At 38.4% G+C, this 10814-nt stretch overlaps 1 long non-coding RNA gene across 1 annotated transcript; it reads right to left on the bottom strand.

The window, feature by feature from the left end:
* Positions 1–1615: 1615 nt before the first annotated feature.
* LOC148131270 (uncharacterized) lies at positions 1616–7588 on the bottom strand. Its single transcript, XR_015748655.1, has 4 exons — positions 6717–7588; positions 6209–6265; positions 4624–4689; positions 1616–3554 (listed from the first exon to the last, which is right to left on the bottom strand). It is a non-coding gene; the product is annotated as an uncharacterized LOC148131270 (long non-coding RNA).
* Positions 7589–10814: the final 3226 nt, after the last annotated feature.

The raw sequence follows: 10814 nt of genomic DNA, 5'->3' as shown, positions 1-10814 counted from the left end.
GGTCACGAAGGCTTCTGACCACGACCAAATCGGATTCTGACTCAAAAATTCACAAAATTTTTGAATCTGGTCATGAACACATTACTCGGATGGCGATCAAATACGACCTCTGACCCAGAAATTCCAGAAGATGAGACATTAGAAGAGAAGGAAATCGCCAAAGTTATGAAACGAATTATGGTCGTGAGCAGAGGGGTTCTACTGTCTATGATTCAATTGGGATCTTTCACATTTTAGCTTCGATAGGTAGCACTCTATTATGACTTGGAAGAATCCATTTTTCATCCCCTCCCCATTTCCACCCCACTGTACACCTTGAGTTTTGGTACCTTAGTCCTGCCTGACCTTACATTTAGTCTAAACTACTAATCCTCACCTAATGCAGCCTCTCCTTTTATGAAGGTTGTCTCAATCCCTGATTGTTTGACTTGGCCTCCTTTAAGAGAAATAACAGAGTAACAGAGTTGGAAGGTACCTTAGAGGTCTTCTAGTCCAACTCCTCACTCAAGCAGAAAACCCTATACCACTTCACATAAACAGTTGTCCAATCTCTTTTTAAAAACCTCCAGTGTTGGAGCACACACAATTTCTGGAGGCAAACAGTTCCACCGGTCAACTGTTCTCAATGTCAGGAAATTTCTCCCACATTTCTTCCATTTTCCATTATTGTTTTTGAGTGGTGATGACCAGACCTGTATCCGCTGTTCAAATGTGGGATTCAAAATAGATTTATATTGTGCTTGATAATAGCAACATTGTTAATTTCAATCTTCATAATCCTTCAGCAGAATCAATCTTTTTCATATTAGTTGTTTGCTGGTCAAATTAAGATGTGTCATTATAACACAAAACCCCATTCCTGTTTGATTACTCAGGAGATTACTCCACACGCAAATTTACTATGTTTTTTGCACCAACATGCATCAACTTTTACACCCTGGGTAAATAAAATTGTGTGTGCCCTTGTACTTTGATAGTCATTTACCTAGTTTGGCAAGAATTCTCATTTGGAGGTTCTTAAACTTCTGCTTTTATTATATTGCATAATTTAATGTCTTCAGTGAATTTGCCCACTTCTTGTTTTCACCAACAATAGTGTGGCTTTTGCCAATCTTAAAATTATTATTATTATTTTGTCTTAGATGCAAAAGATGTATAAACTGCAAAACAAGAGAGGGAGCAGCAGCATTAGGATTAACATACCAAACAATTTGAGGATAGATAACACTGAAGCAGTAGGCGTGAGCTAAAATGGACTCCGGAGGATGGTAGAGGACAGGAAGGCCTGGAGGAACATTGTCCATAGGGTTGCAATGGGTCGGACACGATTTCGCAACTAACAACAACAACGTTGTACAGAATAAATCGGCCACAGCAGCTGATATCCTGCCTTCTGCTAATCACTTATCAGTTTGAAAAACTCTCTATAATCATCCTTGAATTTTGGTATTTTTCTTTTTTTTAAAAAAAATCTGGAAATGAATATTCTGTTTGTTTTCTCTCTATTTCAGAGATGTTAAACAGTGTTTCTTAAGCAAACATAGGGTGTCCCAGAAAGCAGGGCGCATAGACAATTTATTATAAAAATGTTCAAATTGGTTCAAATATTTTCTTCTATATCTTTCCTTACTCATATGGAACCCTAACCTTTAAACATACTAAATACAGAAACATTTTCTCTGAAACACACACATGCGCGCACAAACACACCCTTTGGGGTCTGCCTTTTGGTACACCTCATGTATAATTGGGAAAAGCCCTTGATTCTCCCATCAGTTGACATTTCTTCTTTATTTTTGGTTAGGTTGTGCATTATTATTTTTAAAAAAGCATGAACAGCTCAGTCACTAACACGATGAAGGCTGTGAGGAAAAAAACAATCATGCTAGGTTGTGAGTAGCAAACGTTAAAAGTTGTTCCTACGGTTGATAACCCTGCAGGCCTGTGGGATTCTGACTCCTTTGAGAAAATACAGCCCTCCAGACCTGACATCTTCTGTCAGTGTTGAGCAACCATGGATGTGATTATCACCACCTTGATCCTCACTTTCCACTTCAGAGGCCGGAAGCTATTACTCCATTCTCAAGAGCTTTGAAGAGCTTCGCTGCTCTTCTGCTATGGGGATCTCTCTCTAACAGCCATTCTGTGCCCTGTTGCTCTGAAGTAGGACACTCTGTACTAAGATTAAGGTAAACAAATTCTTTCCTTGGGCAGCGTTGCTTGACGTGAGACCCTAATGGTGCCTTAGCGCTATATATCTATTTCTTTCCTTGCCATCTCTCTGGGAAACATTTGGTCATCAGCAGAGGCACTCTGTCGGAGAACGTCTTTTTGGAAATAACCAGACCGAAAACCAGTTGCAGTAAAATGCTGTCTATTGACATTTTTTAACCCCCTACTAGTCTCGCATCAAACTTATTATATTCAGAATAAAAATCCATCCGATACAGTCCAGGGTGGGCTGCTGGGGGCTCCCAGGGGTTTGAAAGAGCACCTAGCTAAGATTCTGTGCAGTTTGGAGACCCCCCTCCCAAAATTTCACTCCTGGCTGGTCCCACCAATGAGTCCCCTACCCTTCCCATGAGTCCCCACATGGCCCATTTTGGATGCAGGTAAGTGCAGGGCACTCACGGAGGCTTGGAGAGGGTGAAAAACGTGCCTCTTGGAAGTTCAGGAAGGCTGGAAATGGGCCCGTTTCTGGCTTCCAGAGAGCCTCCGGAGCCCGGGGAGGGCAAAAACGCCCCCCACCATTGTGCAGGAGGCTGACTAGGCCATGCCCAACATGGCCACACCCACCCAGCAACCGGGCAGATAACCCTTTACTAAAATTTTTGAAGCCCACCCCTGGATACGGTCCCTATCCTGGTGGCCTCTGGAAATGCCGCACCAGATTTTTCCAATATTCTCAGATATTGTTTAGGATGGTTGAGAATGATGAGTTGAAAGGTATTGCTCCTGGAAGGCAATGGGTTAGGAAAAACTGCTCATTTTATTTTCCACTACATCATACGTACAAGGCCATCCAATAGATTGCCTAATATATGACAGACAATCCATTATTACAGTAGAGGAGACCACGAATAAGGTCTCCAGATTATCTGGACAGGCTGTCATGGAGATATCCCAATTTCAAGAGCAGAGATGAAGACATATGGCCACACGCTGTGCACGAGGAAGGCAGCTTAAGCCTTTACAGCTACTAATGACCACAATCGAGCCCAACATTTCTGTTGCTAAGTGAAACATTTGTTCAATGAATATTGGCCAATTTTATGAGCTTTCTTGCTGCAATTGTTAAGTGAATCAGTACAATTGTTAAGTCAGTAACACAATGAATCTGTCTTCCCCATTGACTTTTGCTTGTCAATGATCCTGGGACCTTGCAACCGTCATAACTATGAGTCAATTGCCAAGCATCTGAATTTTGATCATGTGATCACGGGGATGCCTCCACGGTTGTAAGTGTGAAAAATGATCATGTCATTTTTTTTCAGTGCCGTTTGTAACTTTGAACAGTCACTAAATGAACTTTTGTAAGTTGAGGGCTACCTGTACTAATAAGAAAGAAACGTATGTTAGCTTGAGGATAGTTTTAGAGGAAAAATAATGCAAATCCCAGCTGTTTTTCATGGACTTCCATAGGTCAGCTGAGAAGCAATTTGAGAAGTCACATTCCTGCAACAGTCAAGCAAAAGAAAAATAAAGCAGATTGGAAAAAATAGATCTGATTGTCTGATTAGCTGACTGATTGATTTTGTTGGTGCCCTATATAAAATATTGTTACTTGACCAGAAGAATATTTCTAATAAATATAGAAATGGAAATAAACTTGGAAGAAAAAAAATTATTTATGGTGAATGAAATCACGGCAAATAGGGGACAGTAAGTCAGGGTTGAAGGAAACGAAGTGTCTCTGGTGTAAGAGTGAGAAAAATCAGCCCCCAGCATGTCTTAGTAGCTTCTAATTTAATGCTTCTTTTAAACTATGGCAGTTTTGAAGGCAGTGGAGTGAACATTAGTGCTTGAAATACATTTTTTAAATTTATTACAAAAATTAAAACGTGCCATATATCTCTTTAAAACAGTGGCGGTTACATTTCTTTATTAATGCTCATAAATTCAGGATGGATTAATTGTTATAACAATACGCTCAAAAGCCTACATGGAGATGCAATTTGAAACATAGGAACACTTAATCTCTCTAGTATATGAAAATTAATTAATTCATATAATATCATGTATAAACAACATTTAACCATGTACAATTTGGGGGCTCATTTTTTTAAAATATACTGACAATTATCCACATGGTTTCAAAATTGTTACAAGAAGCAAAAGAAAGAAAAGTATGCTTTAAAAATCATATGGATAATATACATCTTGAATATTCATTCTATTATACAATGTTTAATCACTAACGTTTAATTATATAATAATAATAATAATAATAATAATAATAATAATAATAATAATAATAATAATAATAATAATAATAATAATAATAATAAATATATCAAAATGCCACCGGAAACACACACAATCTCACGGCAGTTGATGCAGCAACTGACAGAAATCATAACAGCAAATATCAAATTGCTTGCCATAACAACGTTCAGTACTTACTATATTTATAACTCGCATTTTCTCAGAGATGCTCGGGAAAGAATGCATTTATATCTTCCAATAACCCTGTTAGGTAGAGAGAGACAGTGACTGATCCAGGTTAAATTCACAGTTGCAAAAGCTTGCTCATCCCAGACCAGCTCATAATCTACTGCACCTCACTGGCTGCTTATATGAAAGTGCCTGATGTATTTCACCAAATAGTAAAATGAAAAGAGATGGAATGCACAGAAGTGGTGGGTTTTTCTTTTTTTCCTCCCCCCCCTCCTTTTCCTTTTTTACATCCTGGATCCATTTTCTCCCTCCCGCTGTTCTCTTTGCTTCTCTGCCTCTGCAGCCCGTTCTTTCATTTGTCATCATCATTCTCCAGGCTTCCTATTATTTCTGCCTTAAATCAATTTGTGTTAAATAATCACCATTGTCCATGACACAGTCCACTTTATTTCTGTCTCTCTTCGGCTCGTTCGGAAGCAGACTTCGCGGTGCCTCTCTTATAAATGAGGGATATTTAAAGAGCGGTCCAAATCCTTTCAAAAAAAGAAATGGTTCGATTCTGCAGCCCTATCATCTGACACCCTCACCTCCGAGGATCAAGTCATGATAAAGTATAACTTTGTACAGCAAATCTCTGGCTTCGGCTCATGTAAGCCTCAGAGATTGCCATGAAAACAGATAGAGCTGAATGCTGTGGACTTAAGGGGCCACCTGGATATAATGCCATGGAATTAGCATAGCCGAGCTTGCTTTGCTGGCTGCAGATTTGAGTGCATGGAGCCAACAAGAAGGGCATGTAAACAGGTTTAGGAGAATAGCCTTTAGCCTTAAGGCTTCAGGGAAAGGGGAAAGGGGAGGAGAGAAGAAGAGAGGAGAGGAGAAAGGAGAAGAAAGGAGAGGAGAAAGGGGAAAGGAAAGGAAATTGTTAAAAGATCATCATAGATCTGGTAATAGGAATGTAGCTAAATGAGGGATGGATACATCTGAATAATCAAGAAGCCTCAGACAGGTAATTCTTTTGCATGAGAATCATTGAAATTAAAGTCGTGGTTCCTGATAGTTCTCTTCAACAAGTTAGAAAATGGCTCTATATCAGTTCGAACTAATTATCCATTTAACCCCAAACTGATGACAGCTCTCCCTGAGAGGCAAAAACTCACAGGAAGTCTTATCACCTATCATGCATTGATTCCCATAGTGAAATGGGGAGCAGTGCCTATGCACTTGTAGGAACATGTATATGTATTACCCTGAGCTTCACCAAACTACTCTGGACAGCTCCAGGTACTATAATGATACTTTGCCATTTAGAGACCAAAAAAGATATTAGCTGACAACCCACAATTAAGGTATCCATCTTCCAAACTGATCTTTGAAAAACCAGGAACCAAACTCATAATTTACAGACTACCCCGAAGAGGCATTGGGTGCCGCTTCATCTTCCATTTTAACCATAATGCTTCTTATAAAGTGGAGTTCAAGGCACCTCGTGTCAGCCATTCTGGCTGGAGGATGCTATCAATCATTGGAATTGATTTGAGAGTTGCTCTAATGGATATAATAAGGCACACATTGGCATTGATATATTTACCAGGTCTTCCTCCCACTGTAGAGTTTGTGTTGATGATCTTGAAGATGACAGGAGCATCTTGTTGGCAATAAAAAGAGGCAAGGGAAGAAAAAAAAAAGAGGCAGGCAATACAATCTTACTGTGTTGACCCCAAATCTGGCATTCAGGTTGTAAATGCTAAATCAATAAGTTCTTTCAGATATGATCTCAAATCATTCTTTGCAACTCAAGACTTATTCATACTGATCTATTATGTTTCTTCTATTCTCTCTCTCTCTTCCTCCCCCTCCCTTTCTCTCTCTCTCTGCACTTGAAACAGAAACAAAAAATCTCTACCTATCCCACTCCACTCCAAACCTCATTTTATGACCTTATTATATTTAAATTTTTGCTTAGTCTTTGGCTAGCTAATGATGAACAACACAGTCCTCCAAGTTCCTCCGTTTATATTTCAGGCTGGGGAATGAAGGAAGCCTGAATAGGAATAAGGGAAAACATTTGAAAATGCTTGAGGAATGTAAACCCATACCTGGCAGCGTTTGTGGAGATGTATTGATCTCCACTGTATTTGATATTCAGGCACTGGAATCAGGGTGTGAGTTTGCTAAAAAGGGAGGGGAAAAAATAAAATACAAACAAGCAAATTTCACATCATCACATATTTCCCTTAAACGGTTCTATTTGCTCAGCGGTTGTTGATCTGATAAACCTCCATAAAATACATCATTTGACATCAGAACACAAAGCTTACATTTCTTGGCTTTTTTGACATTTTGTGCATCCGTAACAGCAAAATAGACTTTTTTCAGTCTATTTCTACAAATGGTTAGATCCCTTTTTTGTTTTTACATCCGTAGTCCATACATAAAATACCGACACAAAAATATACCGGGTATATCTAATGTTGTTGAGTACCCAACATTTGAGAAATGTCACATGTGATGCTGACAATCCCAGAAACATTTATTCAGCCTCAGTCCTTAGGTGCATCTCTCCAGTCTTCAGACTAACTACCTAAACATTGGCAGTCATCTTTAGAGTTAGTGTCCCTGGACAGTATCCCTTGCTAGATAGGACCCTTTCTTTTGTGGTGGTGAGGGACAAAGCTTCCTCGGGTGTCTGACTGAGACATGATTTCTTTTCTGACATCACTAATTCTAACATTAAAAACCATAAAGGAATAACTGCAGCTGGATAGTGGACAGGGTGCCACATCTGCTATACCATAAATACTGCTAAACATTTGACAAGCTGTCAATTGGTCTTTTATTTCCCTCATTGGGAAGCATCTACTTAGACCAAATAAGGATAGCTGCAAATCTCTCCTCTCTCTGTCTCTGTCTCTCTGTCCCTTTCCCTCTCCCATTCTCTGTCTCCCCCCTCTTTCTTTTCTTTTCTTTCTTTCTTTCCTTTCTCTGTCTCTCTCTCTCCTCTGTCGTCCCTTTTTTCTTTCTTTCTTTCTTTCTTTCTTTCTTTCCTTTCTCTGTCTCTCTCTCTCTCCCACTCTGTCGTCCCTTTCTTTCTTTCTTTCTTTCTTTCTTTCTTTCTTTCTTTCTTTCTTTCTTTCTTTCTTTCTTTCTTTCTTTCTTTCTTTCTTTCTTTCTTTCTTTTCTCTCTCTCTCCCCATCCCTCCCTCCCTCCCCCTTCCTCCCTCTCTGTTCTCACATCTGTCTTCTACTTTTGTAAACCAGCGGGATATGGGATTAATTCTACATTTATAGGGAAATGGCTCTGCTCCAACAATCAATGAGCCAATGGAGAAAAAACATGAGTTTGTTTCTTAGGAAAAAGATAAAGTACATTTGGGGCTCATGGATTCTTTCTTGCTTTTCATTTTTGGGTGGAAGAGAAAGGAACATTCCTCATTTTTTTTTTTTTTTTAGAATGCAGGTGAATGTTACACCCAAATTTGGGAAACTCTAATGTCAGTAAGTATTAAGGTTGTGCAGTAATAAGATTTCAAAGGGGAAAGCTCCATTTTGGTGTAATGGTTATGGTGCCGGCCTAGAAACCCGGAGACTGTGAGTTTTAGTGCAATCTTAGACACGAAAAGCAACTGAGTGATTGGGCTAGTCACTCTCTCTTAGCCCAACCCATCTTACATGGTTGATGTTGTAAAGAAAATAGGAGGTGAAAGAAGGAGCATTATGTATTGTACGTTTGCTGCCTTGAGTAACTTATAAAATAATAAAGATGGGATAAAAATCTAATAAAGAAATATTCAGATACGAGAATTCCTTTTGCAGCTATCAGCAGCTCTTTAGATCAAACTCAGAAAAAGATTCTGCCCCTATATGGAATTTCTGGTAGGTTGCCCAGTCAAACTTTTCCACATTGAATTAGGAGAGGAGCACAGCCTAGAAAATTAATACAACCCAGAATCTGCAACCATGGATGCTCCTACTTAATGATGGCTAAAACAAATCACAGTTACCTGAGTTCATGCATATCCCGAGACTCGGTTGTTCATTGTCTTTCTTCCTGAGTGAACCAGAATTCATAACAGCGTGTTACTGATTTGTTACACTAAAAGCATGGTTTAAGTGATAATCTAATCAGGAATGTTCTTAGGCACAGCCAACATTTCGAGTTGCTAAGTGAACATCAGTAATCAACCATTTTGACATATTTCACAGACTGCATGATTGAAATTAGCTTAATTAACCAACTAAAGCTTTGGGTATTAACCTGGGGGAGTAAGTATAACAAAGAAATACATTCTACTGGTGAATAGGGAGAATATTTTGGTTCTGAAATATAATTTTATAGAAATCAGAAAACTTTTTTTTCTTTTACCAACATTTGTTGTTTGTAGTATTTTCTGATATTTCTTTTGCGACTGTCCAGAAAACACTTTAGATTCAGGTTTTAGTAATGAGTGCAATTCTATTTATATGTAAACCTTACTGATTTTCAAAGAACATATATCTAGTAAGAATGCTTAAGAGTATAACCCAACCAAATTTATTTGTTGAATTGAGATGAACCAATTACATTACTTAAATTCTTTGGTAGTCCCAATGTCTCTCCCTATCAATATGCATGCAAATTTCTAAAGCATTCTGTAAATTTATGTATCATGAGCAATTCAGTTTTGAACCATATGTGGAAGGAAGGACTACTTACTTTTCTCATTTGATTTTCATTTCCATTGTTTTCTCTCTCTCTTTCCTTCCATCATTCCTTCTGTTGCCTTCACTTTCCCTCCCTCCCTCCTCCCTCCCTTCTTCCCAGCCTCTCATTTCTTTCCATAACTGTTTTGAATACATGATATTGCAATTCATCAATCATATGAGAAACAGTTATGTGAGTCAGAAGAAGTTGGAAAGAAACTTCAATGTGTTCCATTTTTAATAATATCACAAAGATATTTTTGTATCCATTCATTTTAAAATGAATTTTAAAAGGATGTTAAAATGAGTTATTTGGTTTCTTAAGGAATGTTAACAAAATGGATAGAATCATATATATTAATCATGCTTTTCTACTAATCATATATTCAATAGTACCATCAGAGTAAGACTCAGTGTTACAGGTCCATGCACCAACTCAGTCAAATGAACTAATTTTAAGAGCACCCCTCCCCCCAAAAACCCTCATAAAAATAAATAAATCCTGGTTCTAATGCAATAGCTGGGAGGTTCTGGGAGCTAAAGTCCACACACCTTAAATTTGGAGAAACACTGATCTAATGCAATAATGATTGTATTATTGAAACAAATATCTCTGTATTATTGATCTCAATCTGCTTAATCTATGGCCCCTCAAATATCCATATTATATATACCAAACATTGTTCAAAGATGTGATTCATAGCTTAATATTCATGCAATACATGTGGATCAACCCTTGTTCAAAAGCCCGCATCTTATTAGCTTTAAAGTATGCTTTTTCTGACTAGGCCAGCAAAGAGTTTGCCTTGCAGCTTTCACTCTTTCATTGTCCTAACGGAATGAAATGGACACTTTGTGCTGCAGGAGGAAGGAGAAATATCTATGGCAGGTGATAGAGCCAATGAGTAATTGTGCCTGGCTGGGGGTAGACCATTTAAAGTTCTGTCCTTTGACCTCTTTTTGCCTGCAAATCTTGAAGAACAAATCTTTCAGAGAGATCTTGGTCAACTGAACTACGGGTTCTCATGCAAGACAGCCATCTGCTAAACGGTTAATTGGAATGCACTCATTTGTACTGTATATATTCTATCCAGGGGTCTCCAACCTTGGCAACTTTAAGCCTTGTGGACTTCAACTCCCAGAGTTCCTCAGCCAGCAAGGCAAAGCTGGCTGAGGAACTCTGGGAGTTGAAGTCCACAAGGCTTAAAGTTGCCAAGGTTGGAGACCCCTGTTCTATACCATTTTGCTTCTATATCTTTAATGATTTGGGTTGTATTTTAATGGATTTGTAAAAAATCTATGATGGGTTGTTCTAGCATATCTCACCAAGAGTCATGATGTCGGGTGGGTGGATACATAATGTGATTTAATTAATTTCCTAATGTTTTAGGGATTGTGTGACTAAATATATAAGAGACAATGGAATATGGTGATTAGAACACTGGACAAAGATAAGATTTAATCTCTCTTATAAGTTTCATTCTGTAATATCCGACTTGCCATGATCTTATCAG

Source organism: Notechis scutatus, chromosome 3 (genome assembly GCF_049901735.1).
Source record: "Notechis scutatus isolate UNSWTSFEM ecotype Mainland chromosome 3, rNotScu1.2, whole genome shotgun sequence".
Classification (NCBI taxonomy): Eukaryota; Metazoa; Chordata; class Lepidosauria; order Squamata; family Elapidae; genus Notechis; species Notechis scutatus.
The sequence above is the reverse complement of the archived record's forward strand: the minus strand, read 5'-3'. Positions and strand labels throughout refer to the sequence as shown.